At 43.4% G+C, this 19755-nt stretch overlaps 1 protein-coding gene and 1 long non-coding RNA gene across 3 annotated transcripts in view; one reads left to right on the top strand and one right to left on the bottom strand.

Annotated features, from left to right (window-relative positions):
* Positions 1–5398, bottom strand: part of ACSL4 (acyl-CoA synthetase long chain family member 4) — a 79126-nt gene extending 73728 nt beyond the window's left edge. For both annotated transcript variants that reach the window (XM_079961681.1, XM_079961685.1), the window contains exon 1: positions 5288–5398. The gene's annotated coding sequence lies outside the window, so the exon portion shown is untranslated. The remainder of the gene's footprint in view (positions 1–5287) is intronic.
* LOC307207716 overlaps positions 1–5417 on the top strand; it is a 32090-nt gene extending 26673 nt beyond the window's left edge. The window contains exon 4 of the long non-coding RNA XR_013834789.1: positions 5294–5417. This is a non-coding gene — a long non-coding RNA (uncharacterized lncRNA). The remainder of the gene's footprint in view (positions 1–5293) is intronic.
* The last annotated feature ends 14338 nt before the right edge of the window (positions 5418–19755 follow it).

Below are 19755 nucleotides of genomic sequence, written 5' to 3'. Positions count from 1 at the left end.
ATCCCACAGTTTTAAAACGTGCAGAACACTGATATAGAAGATTAATAATCAGGTATCTCAACTGATTTAAAAGAAAGCTCTGTATTTTGAAGCTTTCAAACCTTCCCACTACACCTTCTCTCCCCCCCCCCCCCCCCCCCGGTCTAGTGCACCCTCCTGCTACAAATCTGATATTTGCTCCTGCGGGGGGGATACAACAAAAGCCCCTGCATTTCCTCCCTGTCAGTGAAAGTAGGAGTTTATTCCTGTGTGTTTCACTGAGTTATGTGGGAACACCCCCACCTCTGACATCATGGCTCCAATCAAACTGAGAGCCCCTATGCCTTATTTTAATAGGTGGTTGAAGATGCAATCCTCTACAGAATTACTAAGAGTCAGCCCCATTTCTGAGTACGTACGTTTGGGCTAGCACTATGTGTCTCCTGCATCACATATTGTCTGACCTTCACTTCAACATGCAGAGTGTTAGAGCTGAAGACAACAGGCTGACTTAGCTCTCAGCCCCCACTTGTGGTCAGATAAGTCATAAAAATAGCAGGAGTAAGGCTGGACAGCAGCTGGTGTCAGCTGCCTCAGCGCTAGTCATGATGACGTGTTTATGTGGAGAAATAACAGATGTGGAAACAAACAGAAGTTGACGTTATGTTACAGGAGAAACACGACAGGAACAGGGAGATTTTCGGAAGGGGGGGAGAGGAAAGTCTCCTAGCAACAGGATGAACAACTGTTTTTAGAAGGGAGCTTGATTTGGCTAAAATTGGGAAGGGTTGGGTGGGGCTGGTAGACTTCATTTAAGTTTCCTCTCCCTTCCCCCCGTAAGTTGTGCGCTGATAGAGGCACCATTCCTCATGCCCCATGCATTACAGTTACTTTTCTCCAGCAAATTTTCTTTTTAGTCGGGGCCAAAAGAAGAATAAGAGTTTGATATCCCGCTTTATCACTACCCGAAGGAGTCTCAAAGCGCCTAACATCCTCCTTTCCCTTCCTCTCCCACAACAAACACTCTGTGAGGTGAGTGGGGCTAAGAGACTTCAGAGAAGGGTGACTAGTCCAAGGTCACCCAGCAGCTGCATGTGGAGGAGCAGAGACGCGAACCCGGTTCACCAGATTACGAGTCTACCGCTCTTAACCACTACACCACACAGGGAATCAGGAGACTGACATAGAGAAGAGGGCGAAGAACCTGTGACCACCCAACAGCCATAGGACTCCAGATCCAATTCACTGTGGTACAACACCTGAAGAGTCACAGGCTTCTACCCAAGGTGTACAGCAGCCTTCACCAACCTGGTTCCTTCCAGATGTTTTGCACTAAAATTCTCATCATTCCTATCCATTGGCTGATGTGAGTTCTAGTTCAAAACTACTAGAGGGCAATAGGTTGTAGAGCATCTGAGCTGTTGTTCCATTTCTTGGTGGTCAGGCCACCACAGGAGCATGCCTTCCACACTTTTTGTCAACGAAAGGCTGAAAAGGAGTGTAAGAGACAGGGTGTGCTCCCTGCTGTCCCTTAACACCAGAAAATGGGAGACCACTCAATTCAACCACCTTGCATTTAGCACCCTTCACTGCCACCAGGAAGTTTTCCCAGTGGGAAATGAGAGCTGCCCAATAAGAAGAACCCTGTAGCTGGAGCAGGCTTGTGGTCCATCTAGTCCAGCACTCTGTTCTCAAAGTGGCCAACCAAATGCCCCAATGAGAAGCCTGCAAGCAAGACATGAGTGCAACAGCACTTTCTCCTCTTTTGACTTCCAGCAGCTAGAATTCAGAAGCATATCACTTGTGACTGTGGATGCAAGAGTGCAGCCATCCAACACAGTGTCCATCAGGGAATTAATTATTTAACTATCTTGTCTTCTGTATTCCACCTTTTTTCCATCATGGATCCCAAGGCAGGATACATGTGACCACCATGAAGTCAGACCCTTTCAGGCAATGGCTGGACTCAAGGTGGCAGCCTCATGTGCCTAAACAGTCTATATTCCGCAGAGTAGCCACTTGCGGGGTGAGGTGGCCACGTGTCTCAGAGCAGCTCTACACAGTAACTTCTGAAAGGGGAGTCATGTAACTCCCAAGATGTGCTTGCCCAACTAGAGCGCCAACAACTTCAGGCTGCATCTCCTGATAGCAAGGCTAATTAGAACACCTTGATCACTTTCGGCAGAGAGTGGTACACACCCATTCACCTTTTATTTTTTTCATGACTGCATATCTGCAGTAGAAACCCTGCCGGGATTACTGTGTAATTAAAGGCAGAAAAACACTTGGGTATTGAGGAAGTAGCAGAGCACCTGCCTTGCATGCAGAAGGTACCAAGTTCAACCCCCAGCATCTCCAGGCAGGACTCGGAAACTTCTCTGTCTGAATCCCTGGAGAAATGCTGTGATTCAGTATAGGCAATGCTGAGCCAAACAGACCAATGTTCTGACTTGATATAAGGCAGATACCTTAATGCATGGACAACAATGATCACAGTCTTGCTCTCTGCCTGCATAGTAATAATTTCCCAAAGTTGCCCAGCCTGATTCAACCCCAAAATGTTAAATCATTTGTCTCTTGAATCAAGTACAGTCGTACCTCGGGTTAAGAACTTAATTCGTTCTGGAGGTCTGTTCTTAACCTGAAACTGTTCTTAACCTGAAGCACCACTTTAGCTAATGGACCGGAGCAGATTTCTGTTCTCATCCTGAAGCAAAGTTCTTAACCCGAGGTAATATTTCTGGGTTAGCGGAGTCTGTAATCTGAAGCGTATTAAACCTGAAGTGTATGTAACCCGAGGTACCACTGTAGTGGCTGATGACCACTGGAGCTAGTGAGCCAGTGGGCAGGGCAGCTAATGGACAGTAGAGCCCGAAAATCAATAGAGATACTCATCTTACTTGTTTACTTCCCATCTTCCTCCATTTCAGAAATATAGTGGACACTTAAGCAATGTTCAGAAACAAGCACCAGATACTTAAGACCAAACCAGCAGCAAGTTGGATGCCTCTGGAGGAATGCAACACCATACTATTATCTTCATTCCATTTCTGCTTGCCAGATTAAAGGATCTCCTGCATCCTCCTACAATGTACTGTTCTGGGGATTTTCTCAACAAGCCAGAGTTGATTTGGGGAGGGCACATGGGGGAGGAGAGGGTGAAATCCCCATTACACTAGCAGGATTTGTGCTGGCTTCTACTAGTGCAATGGTTGAGTTAAAATTTTATACCTTATACCTGGAGAGCTGGACAGGAAAAATTCCAGGGAGTCTCTGAGTGATGAGAAATGTATGAATATGACTCTATGGGACACAGGAATGCTGCGCTGTAGCTCTGGCTTTTAGGGTGTAGGAAACCATAGGATTCTAACCCTCCTTGCCTCTCCTACCCAAATCCCTCATCCTTACTTAACAGAGCATGCCAATACAATATGGTCAGATGCCAGTTTATTGATGTATGGTTGGCCACATGTGGCTTTGGATGTGAGCCACAGCACCCTCCTGTCCATTCAGGAGCATTTGCATGAATTTGGCTGGAAAAGCACAAGACAAGAGGCATAGAGCTGTGGCAGCCAGTGAAATGAATCTCCAGGACAAACTGCCAGGTGGCCACTGCATCACAGCACAAGGAAGCAGGAGGACATTCCCAGTGGTGGTTTGTTCCTCTTGGGACTGGTACGCTTAAAGGCAGGGAGACCAAAAGTACATGGAGCCAGAGCCAACGATAGGCAGACGCACCCCACGTGCATCAGGGCCAAGGCAGCAAAACACTATACACAAAATTAGAAAATGTGTGAAAGGCATTTGAAGTAGAAGTAGCAAGCACAGGAAGCCCAAATCTAGATTAGGACCCTGGTGTGCTGGGCAGAGAGGCAGGCTCTAACCCCTTGCCCCCTATGCTATGATCCAAATTTGGGCTGAGCCTGCCCTGCCTGCTATTTGCATTTAAAGGAAATGCCTCCCTTTTCTTTTATTTCAAGGCAAATAACAGGTGGAACATTTTGTGCTGAGGCAATTGGATGCCTCCAGGAACGAAGAGGACATTTTTTTAAGGGAACATATCCACATTATTATTGGGACGCAGGTGGCGCTGTGGGTTAAAGCCTCAGCGCCTAGGGCTTGCCGATCGAAAGGTCGGCGGTTCGAATCCCTGCGGCGGGGTGTGCTCCCGCTGCTCGGTCCCAGCGCCTGCCAACCTAGCAGCTCGAAAGCACCTCCGGGTGCAAGTAGATAAATAGGGACCGCTTACCAGCGGGAAGGTAAACGGCGTTTCCGTGTGCGGCTCTGGCTCTGGCTCTGGCTCTGGCTCTGGCTCTGGCCAGAGCAGCGATGTCACGCTGGCCACGCGACCCGGAAGTGTCTCCAGACAGTGCTGGCCCCTGGCCTCTTAAGTGAGATGGGCGCACAACCCCAGAGTCTGTCAAGACTGGCCCGTACGGGCAGGGGTACCTTTACCTTTACCTTTATCCACATTATTGACCTAATTAGCACTACATGGACGTATGCAGGGCAGGCCCCACAGGGTTAGATTATTCCTTTGAAGATGCACTTCAAAAGAAGAAGAGGAACTGTTGCTTTCAGGTCTGGGCCTTTGTCCAGGGGCCTGTCTTCCCTACGTCTCCCTTCTCTTGCACCAGGTATCTGCCTGCTCTCCCTGCCTCTCTCAGCTTAAGAACAAAAGAAAAGCCCCACTGGATCTGGTCACGTGGGTACCTAGTCCAGCATGGTGCTTCCTGCAGTGACTAACAAGATATCTCTGAGAAGACCACAAAAAGGGCTTGAAGGCAATAGTCCTGCTCTGCTTTAGTAACCAGTGTTATGTGTTAACAGTGACTCAGAATGTAGCAGTTAGTGGTCATAGCTTGTGGTCACTGACAGACCCATACTTCTCCAAGCATTTGCCCAATACCTTTTTAAAAGAGAGCGGCCATCATCCCAAATTCATGTTACCTACTGCTTTACCAATCTGCCAGGCTCCTTATTTACTCATAGACTTGCCTGCCTGCTGCTTACCTGTACTCTTGTTTCAGCTGCTATTCAACAGTGGCACCTACAGATCACCTTACTTGCTTAGTTTAGTATTTAAATGTGTATGCTCAAAGCATTTCATGACAGAACAAAAAAATGCAGATGGATACACCATTACAATAACAATATAATAACAATAATATTACATCATTTCAAAACATAACAATCCCAACAAATACAGTAACTCAGTTTGATTCTATGAGCATTATAACGTTTACAGCTCACATGCTGGCCTGCAGCATAATAACACAAACCTCCTCCACCTGTTTTCTTTTCTCACCTTCAGCATGTGAAAGAGGCTTCCTTCCTGCCTGCCTGTGCGCTTCTCCTCTCCAGTGTGGTGGAATTGCTTTCCTGGCTCATCACATCCATGCTTCAGATGCTGAAGATCCTGCTCCAGTACCTGCAATTTATTGGTATCCACCTATCCAGCCTTGGCTTACTTTCAAGGCCTCCGCCCAGCTAATCACAACTCAGCCCCTCCTTGCTCTGCTTACCACTTCTGACAAGTCCCGTCCTTTTCCATCTGATGTCCCTCCTCCACAGCCTTCAGACTTGGGTTTATTTATTTTGCTGAGTATGGTTTTGCCCAATATGTTGTTTTTTTAAAAATATTTTTATTAAGTTTTGCATAACTATATTTCACAAACATACAACAGACAAAAGTAAATGAAATAAACATAAAAAGAAAAGAAAAAAAAGAAAAGAAAAAGAACATAAAATACGTACAACATAAACAACACAACTTTAACAACACAACATTAATTTTACAACTTAAACAACACAACATTAATTTTACAACAACATTGATCGACTTCCCTTTATCTCGATTTCGGATAATGTTATCTTAATTATCTTTCTGCTGTATCTATTCCAAAATAAAATTTATAACGTAGTAAGCGTTATCTCATGCCTACTGTGATTTTTTTTTTTAATACATCTATATTTCTGATTAACATTTTGATTTTCCCCTTGTCTCTATTTCCATATATATTCTAAATTTATCCCATTCATTACTAAATTTTGTACTTTTTTGATTTCTTATTTTCTGAGTCAATTTTGCCAATTCTAAGTAATCCATTAATTTAAATTGCCACTCCTTTAATGTTGGGGTTTTTGCTGTTTTCCAGTACTGTGCTATGAGGGTTCTAGCGGCCGCTGTTGCGTATTGAAGAAGGGTTCTATCTTCTTCTTTAATATCTTTGCCAATTATCCCCAGCAGGAAGGTTTCAGGTTTTTTAACAAACGTATATTTGAGAATTTTTTTTAATTCATTATAGATAGATTCCCAGAATTTTTTGAGAATCTCGCATGTCCACCACATGTGAATAAATTCGCCCTCTTTACTCTTACATTTCCAACACAGTTTGTCGCCTGTTCTATAAATTTTATGCAATTTTATCGGCGTTATGTACCATCTGTACATCATCTTGTACATATTTTCCTTAAGTGTCGTGCATGCTGAAAAGTTCATATCTTTACACCATAAAGCCTTCCATTTATCAAACTCTATATTATACCCTAGATCTACCGCCCACCTCACCATCACCTCCTTTACTTCCTCATCCTTGGTGTCCCACTCAAGCAACTGGTTATACATTTTTGATAATAATTTTGTTTTACTTTCTATTATTTCAATCTGGAATCTAGATTTTTTCTCATTTATTCCAATCTTTTTGTCTTCCGTCCACATTGAATTTATTTGATGATATTGAATCCAACCAGTCAACTTATTTTTTATTTCTTCGTATGGTCTAATCCTCCACCCGGATTCTGTTTTGGTTAGTAAGTCCTCATACGTCCATCGTTCCCCCTCAATGTTTAATTTTTTAATTGTTAAAATATCAATTGGTGATAGCCACCAGGGTGTCTTCTGCTCCAGCAATTTTTTATTCCTCTCCCAGACTTCCAATAGTGGCCCTCTGAAAATATGGTTAGAAAAACCTTTATGAACCCTTCCCTTATCTCGCCATAGATAATTTTTGCCCAATATGTTTTGGTGCCTGAAGATGCAAATCCAGGTGGTTCCTCCCACAGCTTACCGTAGGGCACAGCCTACTAGGGAGTACTTCTACCCAAGCCCTGCTGGAATGAACAGGTATTGTGAAGCACGTTTGAAGTTTCAGTGGTGGCCACTGGCCAGTGAGGTGGGGAACAGGGCAGTAGGTGGCAAAGCATCCACTATGCATGAAAAAAACCCCAAGTTCAAGTCCCGGCATTTCCAAGCAGGACTGGGAAATATTCCTGCCTGAAACCCTAACCATGGCTTAATGTTATGTGTACACCCTGCCCAGCAGGTTAACCATGGTTTATTTATTGCCAACCACCAGAATCTTAACCATAGTCTGTGTGGCTTATGAACCTTGGTTTGCTTTAATTGTGGGTTGGTGTTATGTATGAAGCAGGCCACTATCCCAAAGTGTTCTGGGAACAGCAGCTGAGTAGGCAAGGCAAGGAAGAGATGGTTCATCATTTTTTAAACCATTTGAAACTATTTTTTAAAAAATAATTTTTTATAGGGGCAATGATTGCAAGCCCCCAGTCCTTGGGTGTCAATGCAGGTGAAGAGTGAGCCCAGAGTAGGGGGCCCAAAGTCCATATTGTTTTTAAGGTCCTCTGGTGGAATTAGGTCTTCCCCTGGGGCCTTCCCCAGTCTTTATCAAATCTGAACTGAAGCCTTTTTAAAGGCCAGTTATTGAACATATTCTGTTAATGTTTGGCAAAATAAAAAAATTAAGCAGTTGATAAAACAGCACCAACTGCAAATATTTTTTTAAAAGGCAAAGTGGTTATTTATGTTCATTTTTAATATTTCTGTTAAAACTCCCCCCTTTAAACACTATTGCACAGTGTTTTAATAATTAAAAAAGCATGAATTAAAATACTGAAAAAAATATGTGGCTACAATGGGATCTACTGAAAAGATGAATTAGACAGTGTTCAGAGATACAGTTGCATGGAAATAGGCTCAACCACTCAGTACATCACTACATGTAGCACAACCAGGTGTCTTTTAAAGAAAGAAGTGTAACATGAAGGCAACCACCTAACTTGGGTCAATGGGAATTGCTGTCCAAAGTCCTGGGGGAGCAGCACCAGGTGGGTGAAGGCTGTGCTAAGGCCATCTACACCTGGCAGATATTGTGTTCTGTACTTTCCAGAAAGTTTGGATTTTCTGTAATTTGAGAAAAGGTGGAAATAACACAAGGAACACAGAGAAGAACAGTGATTTGATGACACTACGTAGATCCTGTTTTTAAAAAAACACAACAAGTTTACATGGGCATTTCCATGTTCTCCTGACCAGAGTCTCCTTAATGCCTATTTTGGCATTGAGAGGTATATAAATTGACCAACTAAATGAAGCATGGTTATTCCACACTAAATGCAAAGTGTGGAAGCAGCAAGATGTTTGGTGCTTGTTAGCTCAGAAGAGGGACAAAGAACTCATCAGAATGAATACTGTTATGAATTTGGAGGATCAGCCTGGATGATGCCCTGAATTCCTCCCAGTTCTTGGGATCCTGTATCTGAGGAGCTAGAATGTTTGAGAGCAAGTTTGCCAAACCAGTTCCTTTGTTTAGGTACTGTCTTTGGCTGATCAATTAAGCACCATGATTTGCATAACTAAAGGAGTTGCTCTGTGCCATAGAACAAATGGGTGGGCCTCCCCCCCCATCTTTGTAGGAGAACAATAGCCAATGTTGTACATCAGTTGAGCTGGAAGTGGGCTGGAAGTGAGCTAAGAGACATGCTCGCTAAGTGCTGGATCCAAAGTTGTGGCTCATGGAGATTCAATATATTTGGGAGTGTTAATACTGTGAGCATCTCCATCCTATGCTCAGGTTGTTTATAAGTGTAAATAAATCCATAGATGCTAATGACACGACAGTGTCTGCCGACCTTCATTCCAAGGAAATTGAACTCAGGGCAAGTGCTAGAATCCCTGGCATCTCTTACCTCTTGGAGACTGGAGTAGCATTTAACAATAATTTTTAAAAGCTCTTTATTGGCAAGCCGGTAAGTACATTTGCAGACCCTGACTTATTGCAGTAACTTTTGAATATCTCATTACAACTGAAGCAATGTTGTCAATATATGTGAAAGTCACCCTTCTGAAAACAAAACACACATAGATATACCAATAGGGAATTAAAATTTAAGCAAGGAAGTGAACTTGAAGAGTTAATTGCATTTTGGCAACTCTCACCTGTAGCCATTGGCAGAAGGGAGCCTAAGATTTTATTGATTCTGAATGAATTCATGCCTATTAAAAGAAAATGCAGGTATTACCACAGCCCTGTTTTCCACTTATGGCAAACCTGTTTGCATCAAGTGCAATGAACTGCAACGTTTGTTTATTATTGGTTGTACAACTATAGCAATATTTCAGTTTAGAAGACATGAAAAGCAATAACCACAAATCTTACAAGAGAAGTGAACTGATCTGCACCCGCCTTCAGCAGGATTGAGATGAGAGAGTATGCACATTTTAAAACAGCAGACAACCACCAGGAGGCATCACACTCCACAAAGTATAATTAAGGAGCTGACGGAATTAAAATACAAGCTGAGTTCAAAAGGTATACTACATGCCTTTGTCTTTTAAAAAAATGACATTCTCTTTGTGTTTTCCACCACAGAATTCTAGGAAGGATTGTATAATTTTCTTCTTCTTTAATAAACCAAGGGAGGGGTGGAGGTGGGGAAGCTATATTCTATAATTTATTTATTTGTTTTCTATTCCAAACACCAATATAAATATTCTTAGGGTGGCTCAAAGCAATAAAAGAATCAACAAGATTTACGATTCATGATATTTATGAATTACGAATCATGAATTATGAATCACGTATTATGATTCACGATTCATGATATTTATGAATTATGATTTAGGATTCATGATATTTATGAATTTTGAATTACGATTCATATTTATGAATTATGATTTGCAATTCACGATATTTATGAATTATGATTTACAATTCACGATATCTATGAAGTACGAATCATGAATTATGAATCACGATTTATGATTTCCAGCAGCAGGGGGCCGCTAGGGATGCATTGGAAGATGGCTGACAATACCATCTCTCTGTCTCACACGAGGTAATTAAGAGGCTGATATGGGAGTATGCAGCCTCCCTTGTTACCCCAAGGGAATGGGGAACACTGCCTCGCCTGTGATTGCCATAAATCACCCCCGAGTTTGAAAGAAGGGGGTGAGGGCACAAGGCGCACAGCACTCGTGTGGGATGGCTCTCCCGGATGCTGTCTCTAATCGTGCGGCCTGGCTGCAGCAGCTCAAAATAAACAATTAGAGAGAAGCCAATGCACATATTTCGAGTGAAGTTAAGACTGCTAATTGAAGTGACCTCTGTGAAGTGAAGCGACGGGCTGGATTCAACAGGAATATATCAAGAAGAAGGCTCAAAGGGTCGGTATGTCGGAACGGGACGGAATGGGGGGGGACTTTTCTTTTTTTATCTTATGTGATTACCTAACAATCCCCCCGCCCAGGAAGAATCGTTGCAATTACTGATTACAAGCGGGATGATTAAGAACTGTGTGGAAATGAATTACTAATCAAAGACATTGCTTGTGGAATATCTGGAAAGGAATGAAAGGCCTTTGGAATGACACAGTTATAAAAAGAGACTTGTTAGGAAGCAGGCCTGGTTGCAGGATTTACGATCGAGGGGGAGGAGACCATGGCTTTGTTATTATATCAGACTGTGAGTTTGACCGGGCAGAACCCCCTAAGAAGATTGTGGAGAGAATGACAGGCCTGCAAGGACTAATGGGCAGACTTTAAGAATGTTTTGTTTGGAAGTGTTGAAATGGTGTCTGTCTGTTTGAATATGGCTCTTGGAGGAATGGAAAATCCACACAGGATATAACAACGTTTGTTTTTAACCCACTTGTGGAGACTATCAGAGGTCACAAAGAAAGGAATATATGATAACAACAAGAAGATGAGGAAAATAATAAAGAGAAGATTGGACACAACTGTGAATACTATTTGGACAGAACTGGGAATATTAAAGCAGCAGCAAGAGAGATGTTTGGATCCCTTTCTGAGCTTGAAGCATGGGTACCCCCAACAAAAAATTAGGCTTTGTAATTTGTAATTAATGTGATTTGATTGGTTTGTTAATAAAAATTATATTAAAAAAAAAGAACAGGTAGCATAACTCCAGAACAACTACTAACCTGGGCATTTAAAGCAGTGAATAAAAACTAGCAGCAGCAGCAAGTCTACACAAATTAACAGTTAACAGCCTGGGGCAATAGGCAAACATGCCTATTGTGTAAAGAAGGCACCAGGCTAGCCTTCCTGGGCAGAAAATTCCATAAGTGGGGAGCCACCACTGTGCAGGCCACCCACCTGTCATTTGATGATGGGGGGATTTGGAGGGGTGTCTAAGGTAATGATGTCGGCACGCAGACAGGCTGATACAGAGGTTCCTTCAAGTACATTGATCCCAAGTTGTGTAGGTCTCTCAGTGTATCAGCACTAATGTGCTACTCAGAAATCAGCCAATATTTGAGAATATGTGATATGTGCTCCAACTAATTCAGCGCTGGATATAGGGCAGTGTGGGCAGTTCCCCGGGGTAGGGTGCCGAGCCGAGGAGGCACAAAATATATAATATTGAGAAGATCCATTAAGAAACTGTATCTTATCCAACTGTATGAAAAAGAATCATTGTGAAAATAAGAAATATTGGGGGGGGGGCGAATTTTGTCCTTGCTTAGGGTGCCTTATTACCAAAGTCTGCCTCTGACTAATTGGTCTTGATCAAGTCTTGCCGCTGTATTTTGCAGTAACTGAAGATTCTGAAGGGTCTTCAAAAGTAGCTCTGCAAGCAACACATTGCTGTAAATTAGAGGTTATCATAGTAGATTATTGTAGGCAACGTATCTCTAAGGCTGGATCTAGACACATCAAAGAAGAGTGTTAAATGTGTTCCAAACTTTGTACAGTGGTACCTCGGGTTAAGTACTTAATTCTTTCCGGAGGTCCATTCTTAATCTGAAACTGTTCTTAACCTGAAGCACCACTTTAGCTAATGGGGCCTCCCGCTGCCACCATGCCGCCGGAGCATGATTTCTGTTCTCATCCTGAAGCAAAGTTCTTAACCAGAGGTACTATTTCTGGGTTAGCGGAGTCTGTAACCTGAAGCATATGTAACCTGAAGTGTATGTAACCCGAGGTACCACTGTATGAGAAATTGGGTTAGCAAATACAGTGGTGCCCCGCAATACGAATGCCTCGCAAGACGGAAAACCCGCTAGACGAAAGGGTTTTCCATTTTGGAGGTGCTTCACAAAACGAATTTCCTATGGGCTTGCTTCGCAAGACGAAAATGTCTTGCGAGTTCCTGCGGGTTTTTCCCCTTCCCCCCCTTTTTCTAAGCCGCTAAGCTGCTTATCTGCTTATCTGCTTATCCGCTAAGCCGCTAAAAGCCGCTAATAGCGCTAATCCGCTAAGCCGTCAATGGGTTTGCTTCGCAAGACGAAAAAACCGCTAGACGAAGAGACTCATGGAACGGATTAATTTCATCTTGCGAGGCACCACTGTACAGTATGGAACTCCACAGCGCCATCTGGTATCACAGTGTTAGAATGCATAAACAACACATATAAAGTGTTCTTTCTTTGCCAATGTAGCTGAGTCCCAAGCTCCCACCATTCCTGGCTACTGACTACACTTACTGGGGCTGCTGGGAGCTGCAATTCAGCAACATCTGGAAGGCAGAAGATTCTCCAAACCTGCTCTAGACAGAGCTGGTGAAAGGCATTCCAAAACACCAGTGCCATCCAAGATTGACTTGTAAGAGCAGATACAACCGTCCTAGAGAAAGAAGCTGAACTCCACCTTCCTGGTTAAATGAGCTACCTATCAACAGTACTTCCAACTTGTCTGGAGTGAGCTTCGAGTTATTGGCTCTCATCCAGTCCATTACCAGTTTATGGCACCAGCTTAGCGCACCCATTGTTGTTGTTGTTTTTTTACCTGACTCAGATATAAAAGAGAAATAGAGATGGATGTCAACATGAATAGTTTATTGAGCTGTAACAATGACAGATATTATCATCTGGGAAGCTGCAGTGACGGAAAAAGAGCACCTACAGATCTGTTCCATTTTAACAGGAGATGTTAAGTTCAATGAAAATACAAGAAAAAATATCGTTACTTACTTTGATCCCTTTGGGATTGGTCATACTACTAAGTGTGTAGCATGATCCTAAGCATGTTTACTCATACTGGAATGGAATTCTATAAGAGTTACTGTGTAGTAAGTGTGTGATTAGGGCTACAGCCTTAAACGAATATATTTATTTATATACTGTACTGCATGCCTTTTTAATCTACCCTTCAATAATATTCCCCGAGTGGTTTCCAAAACAAGCAAACGACTATGAAAATGTTCATATGTATGTATAATGATAGAAAGATACACACAGACAGACTGCGTAACTCCTACCCAAATTGGGCTGACCTTGGGTACACCAATCTGAGATCTGAGGGACAGGACTAATGTTTAATTAGGACTCTTTAAACCCAAATTAAACATATGTTTGGGAGGGGGTGAGGAAGAAAGAAATGCTGCACCTTCCTCATGCAGCATACTGTGAGCAAGAGGGCCAAATCCTGCTAAGTGCTGCTTCACAATTGTGTTACCTGTGAATGAACTATCCAAGCAGCCAGATCCCACCCATGTCTATCTTCAGCCCCCCAAAACAGCAGGATTTGGCCAAATCCAGGATGGATCTAGACACATCAAAAAAAGTTGCAGGAAAATATGTTGTAAACTTCATAAATGGAATCGCATTGGTGAAAGACAGGACTCCACAGCGCTACCTGGTGTCACAGTGTTATAAAAACACATATAAAGTGCCTTTTCTTTACTAATGTAGCTGAGCCCCCAGTGGAGAGCCTTACCGGATAGATATTGCAAAAATAAAAATAAACAAATAAAAGCGGCACAAGACAACTAGATTAAAATTGTATCTTAAAAGGACAAGAAAATGACCTGTTCCTGTTGACAAAGTCTATAAGGTAGATACCAAATGAACATCTATGGGGAGAGCATTCCACAGTGTCTCGGCATCTGTCCCACTTGACAATCCTGCCATAATTTCTTCCACTTCCCTAACCGTGTTTACTAAAAGTCTTCTAGTGAACATTTTATGTTGCAGATGCCCATTATTCTTTGGCATGTGGGGTATAATCAGGACTTTGTTCCAATGCCATATATGGAGTCTGTAACCAAGCCTTCTCATTAGCACAAACCACATAATCACAGACAAAATCAAGATGCTACAAGTTCAGTGCCAGCGTCATTTACTGTGAAAATGGGCTTTCTAAACCAAATGAAAGCATTTGCAAAATTCCAAATAGTATCTGCCATCTTAGTGCTTTCTCCTTTTCTATCATTTGTTAAGGGTTGAGTAAAATAAAGTAAAAGTACAGTGAGGGGGGAAAGTATTTGATCCCCTGCTAAATTTGCCCGTTTGCCCTCTGACGAAGAAATGACCAGTCCATAATTTTAATGGTAGGTTTATTGTAGCTGTGAGAGACAGAATAACAACAGGAAAACCCCCAGAAGACAAAGGTCAGGGGATCAAATACTTCCCCCCCTCACTGTATTACCTGTTTAACCATGTCTGTATTTCTGTGGTGGTTGTGCATTCAAACTCAGCACTATCCTTAGAGGGAGATAAGTGAGAATTAGTATTTTCCAGCAATGAGAATCTGGGAAGAATTCTTTCGTCCTCTCCACTTTGGGACACGTGCATCTAAAGCAACTGAACCCTGAACCAACACCAGGTGTGCTTGCCTGGATTACAAATAATATTAATGCCTTTGTGGTTGACCCTCCAGAGGTTGTTGGCCCACATCTTCCAGTCTTCTTGACTATTGATCACATTGGCTGGGGCTGATGGGAACTGAAGTCCAACAACACTTGGAGGACCATAGGCTGCCTACCACTGGAATAAAACACAAACTGCTGGCGCTTTTTCTTCTACAGATGTGTACATGCTTCCCCTTTGAAACCCAAGAAAGCACTACTGGTGTGCACATGTAGGCAGCAAGCACTTGAGAAGTGCATTCTTGGGACAAAACAGATTATAAAAATTCCAACAGAATGCATTTTAGATTTATGCATTTTATATTTTGGCAGTGGTTCTCGAACTTATTTGGCCTACTACCCCCTTTCCAGGGAAAAAAAAAATTACTCAGCGCTCCCCTGGAAATCTAGCTTCTTTAAGTGAACAAACAGAAGGATGTAGTGACCAATTTGCATTCTTTCATTTATCTGTATGTCTACCTACGTCCTACAACTGGACAAGGAGGTGAACTAGCCCCTGGGATTAAAAACCCATGGGGTGGACCCAAGTGAAGCCTGCTGGCTCATCCGATCTGTCCCGGGGCAGGGCTGGCCCCTGCGGGCCGCCTGCCATTGGCCAAATAAGCAGGCAAGCTGTGATCTACTTCCTGGGCCTGGATGAAGCTGAAAAGGGTTCACTCAAGCCCGTGAAAACCCCTTGCCTCTAGCACGACTGCCAGATCCAGAGGAGGAATTGCCGCCATCCCACAACAGGCCCCAACCTTACAGGATGCAGCATTACACGACCGATGAAACATGTACGAATAGTTTTTCATTTTTTCCTTCTCTTCTTTATGTTTATAAAAGGTAAAGGGACCACTAACCATTAGGTCCAGTTGTGACCGACTCTGGGGTTGCAGCGCTCATCTTGCTTTATTGGCCGAGGGAGCCGGGGATTCGAACCACCCCGCGACGGGGTGAGCTCCCGTTGCTCAGTCCCTGCTCCTGCCAACCTAGCAGAATACCGTCCCCTTATTTTTATTCAGTGCCCCCCAATTACACCTGAGGCTATTACCCCCCCTCTGGTTCGTTCCAGCGCCCCCCCCCCGGGGGCAGAATTGCCCACTTTGGGAAGCATGGGGGTGACATCATGTGTATAGCACACTGGAAAAGATGCCCTGCCCCCCACTAAATGCGCACTGCCCGACAGTGTGTTCACACTCTAAAAGAGTCACATTGCTAAGAGAGTCCAAAGGCCGTCAAGCTCTACATTTTCTCTTCCATGTTTCCTATAGTTTGAAACAAATAACAAGGACTGGTGGAAAGCAAAGCATAGCCTCCAACATTTCACCAATGAAAATAGGGATGTCCCATTCCATAATGATAATTTTACTGTTTATATCCCTTGCAACTTACTGGGTTGCCCCAGCACTCTGGGCAGCTACCAACATATATAAAAACATAATAAGACATTAAACATTTTTTTAAAAAAACTTCCCTATATAGGAATGCCTTCTGATGGCTCGTGGGTCAGATAACTCCATACCCTCCAACATTTTTCCAATGAAAATAGGGGTGTCCTAAGGAAAAGTGGGACATTCTGGGATCAAATCAGAAATTGGGATGGCTTCTCTAAATCAGGGATGTCCCTGGAAAATAGGGACACTTGGAGGGTCTGGGAAAGGAACCCTGCCCCCAACTCAGTGTTTCTCTTCTGAGAACAGCACTTAAGTAAACTTCAGAGTGTCAAAATCCTCAGAGGAGCTAATGAAGTGTGAACAGTGTTAGCTGACTGTGAAGCTACTCTGATCGGCTTACCTACTCTGAAAAGAAATATATATATATATATATAGGATTGCAACATGTAGAAGACTGATGTTCTTCCCAAATATAGATTTTTGTACGAAACAAAGAACTTATTTATACACTTGGCATTCATTCACAGCCCACTGCAGACATCTTGCCATTAAACTTGCAACTGCCAGTAATTGGCAATCAAGGAAATGTGAAAACTGCGCATCAGCACTTCTATTCATCTCTTCCCCTAACATGTGATCAGTATGTGATCAGTTAATGTTTCTAATATGTCATTTCTTTTATCTGTGACTCCTATGTGTATCTAGGTCACCTTTGGATTGTGAAGTTAAACTTATCTCAGCATATGCTATATGTGATCTGTATGCATTTGGAGATTGGGGTAAGGAGTCAAAGCGGTAGATGGGAAAAGGTGAGGGCAAGGGTGAAAGTGCAGATGGAGGGGAATTTGCGCCTTGTCCCTTCACCATCTTCTCCCTCAGGCAGCAGCGTAGCTAGCCACTTGGGTGCCTGGTGTGGGGACATGTCCTGCAGCTGGGGGTGGGTGAGCCTCTCCGCAGCTTGGAGCCTCTCCGCCGCCTCCCCCTCACCTGTAGGGCAGCTGAGAAGAGGCAGTAGGCAGACGCAAGTCCCACACTGCCATTTTAGGCAGCACAGATCCTGCAGGCGCCTAAGTCACCATAACACTCCAAAAAATTTTGTGAGCCCATTTTTTAAAAAAACTCATTTTGTCACACACCCCTCAGTGATGACACCTGAGGCAGACCACATCCCCACACCCCCCTTCTTCTGCCACTTCCCCCAGGGTCCAAGCTGTTGCCTCTATAGGCTGTTGCAGAACACTAGTCAAGGAATCCACAGGAAAACTAACTGGGACCCACAGCAGAAGCAGTCTCTTTAACTTGCATACAAGAAAACATTTCTGACAGTCGTTTCAGAAATGCATTGGATTCTAGTATCTCTTGCAGCAGAAGCTTCATTTCAAATCCTATTATATTCTCTCAGGAAAGCGTTGATACTTTGGTGACACATTCAGGGCATTTGTTAAGTTCATTTGCCAGGCCTCTTCCTATCCACCTTTTCTTCTGGACCGGATGTTGTCAAAAGGTCTCTTGATTCAACATCACCTTGAGAGGTAAATGGGGCTCCTTTGATCTAACATGGATAGAACAGATTCACTGCAGAGCAAATCAAGGCTTTGAGCTTTTTATATCTGGGGAGGGGGGCGGAACCTAAAGCTAACAGATATTCTTCCATTTCTCACTCCTGCTTTTCACCCACCTTCGTCTCCCGCAGGCAAGTGTTTCTAATTTCTAATTTTTTTGCCTTGTGAAAAAAGAAAACCAACTGCTGCAAAAAAGAGAGAAACGGCACAAGTAATTGCCCTGAAAGCTGGCAGATATGTGATCTAAGCCATTCCACTTGCTACATTGTAATTAAAACATGCAGCTGTTCAGATTAAAAATCATGAAACCACAGTGCGCCTTTTATTTATATGCTTCTACTTTATGCACTCAAAGCTGACAGCTTATTCTGCACTCTCTGGCAGAATATTCCTGCTAAATTAGATCCCCAAAAATAAATTGACAGAAAGTGATGGAGATTTATGGCGCAACTTTGCTTGCACCCAACTGGCTTCCAAGACTGAATGCTTACCTTTGCATACAGTGAAGAAATTGGTGAGCAAAGCCATCTCATGAATGAACTATTAATAACAGGGAGAAACCAATATTAACACACACTTTAACCACCATGCACACATAATGCTTTACTAATGTACCGTACCGTTATGCCGGTTTAGAAATTGCAAGTGGAGTCTAAGGAAGTTTAGTAATTAGATGAAGTCTGCTTCTCCCTGACATACTCCCAGTGCTGTCCATTCTTGGCTTCTACTAGTTGCATTTCGTCAGGAGTGCAGAGATGATGTTGTGACCCTGACATTCTGTTTCCGACTTTCTTGGTGAGAGATCACTGACTTTCATATTTCCAGGGGTAACTCACTCTCCAGATGGTGATCTGTGGGCTAGAAATATAAATTGGCACACAAAAAGGAGCCTTTGCAGAGTGTTTAAACTCTAGCATAATGTCAGCCCCAGTTAAAAGGCTTCATAGTTGGGGAAAATGTGTGTTTGGATCAATGCCTTGGGCTTCACATTCAAATCTCAAGGAGTGATGCAACATGAACATTCAAAAACCCTTCTATGTCTTGCAAGTTCTGAACCCTACCCCACCCCTTAAAAAAAGAAGTGCACCAGTACACCTTTTACTCCACGCTGATTAAAATTTGTTACTGTAATGCAGGGCCCAAGAAAATGGTTGTGTGTCTAAAGAGCCCTCTGAAGACTCTCTAAATAACCAGAACTGGATGCTATGAACAAGGGTGACAAATACAGGCCTTCTGAATAAAGGATTGTCTGCAGACAGCAGCATTGCAAAACTGTTCCTAGTGTTATAACAGCAGCTATTCAGTCACACTTCAAAGGGCCAAGTACTACCCTTCAAAGTGGGGGCAGTGGCATAGAATTCTGGAGTGGCATCGCATCCAGAAGAACTGTGTGTCCACTTAAGAATCCTTTGAGCAGGCAAGTAGTAGGATGGGACCGGTGTCATTCCCACACCCCACTTCCCCGTGATCTAACAATGCAGAATATGGGAATGTGCTACAATTGCTTTAATAGTTTTTAATATGTGTGAGGGGTTTTCCCCCGTTTGTTGTTTTGAGGAAGGGGAGATGCATTTGGACAGCAGGAGGCTGCCAATTGCAGTGGCTCTGTGTAGGAGGAAGTATGATGTGTGAGATGGGGCAGCTCAGGTAAGGGGCACAGTTAGTAACTGTGCCATGTGCCAGCCCCTCCTCCAATGCGATTGTCCTGTCAGCCAGGCCTCAAGTCTGCTGTTACTGAAAGCTAGGGCGGCTCTGAATAAGACCTCTCTCATCCATTATCAGGGGACGCGGGTGGTGCTGTGGGTTAAACCACAGAGCCTAGGACTTGCCGATCAGAAGGTCGGCAGTTCGAATCCCTGAGACAGGGTGAGCTCCCATTGCTCGGTCCCTGCTCCTGCCCATGTAGCAGTTCAAAAGCACATCAAAGTG

Source organism: Podarcis cretensis, assembly GCF_951804945.1.
Source record: "Podarcis cretensis genome assembly, chromosome: Z".
Lineage (NCBI taxonomy): Eukaryota > Metazoa > Chordata > Lepidosauria > Squamata > Lacertidae > Podarcis > Podarcis cretensis.
Note: the sequence above shows the minus strand (reverse complement) of the source record. Positions and strands in the feature narration are given on the sequence as shown.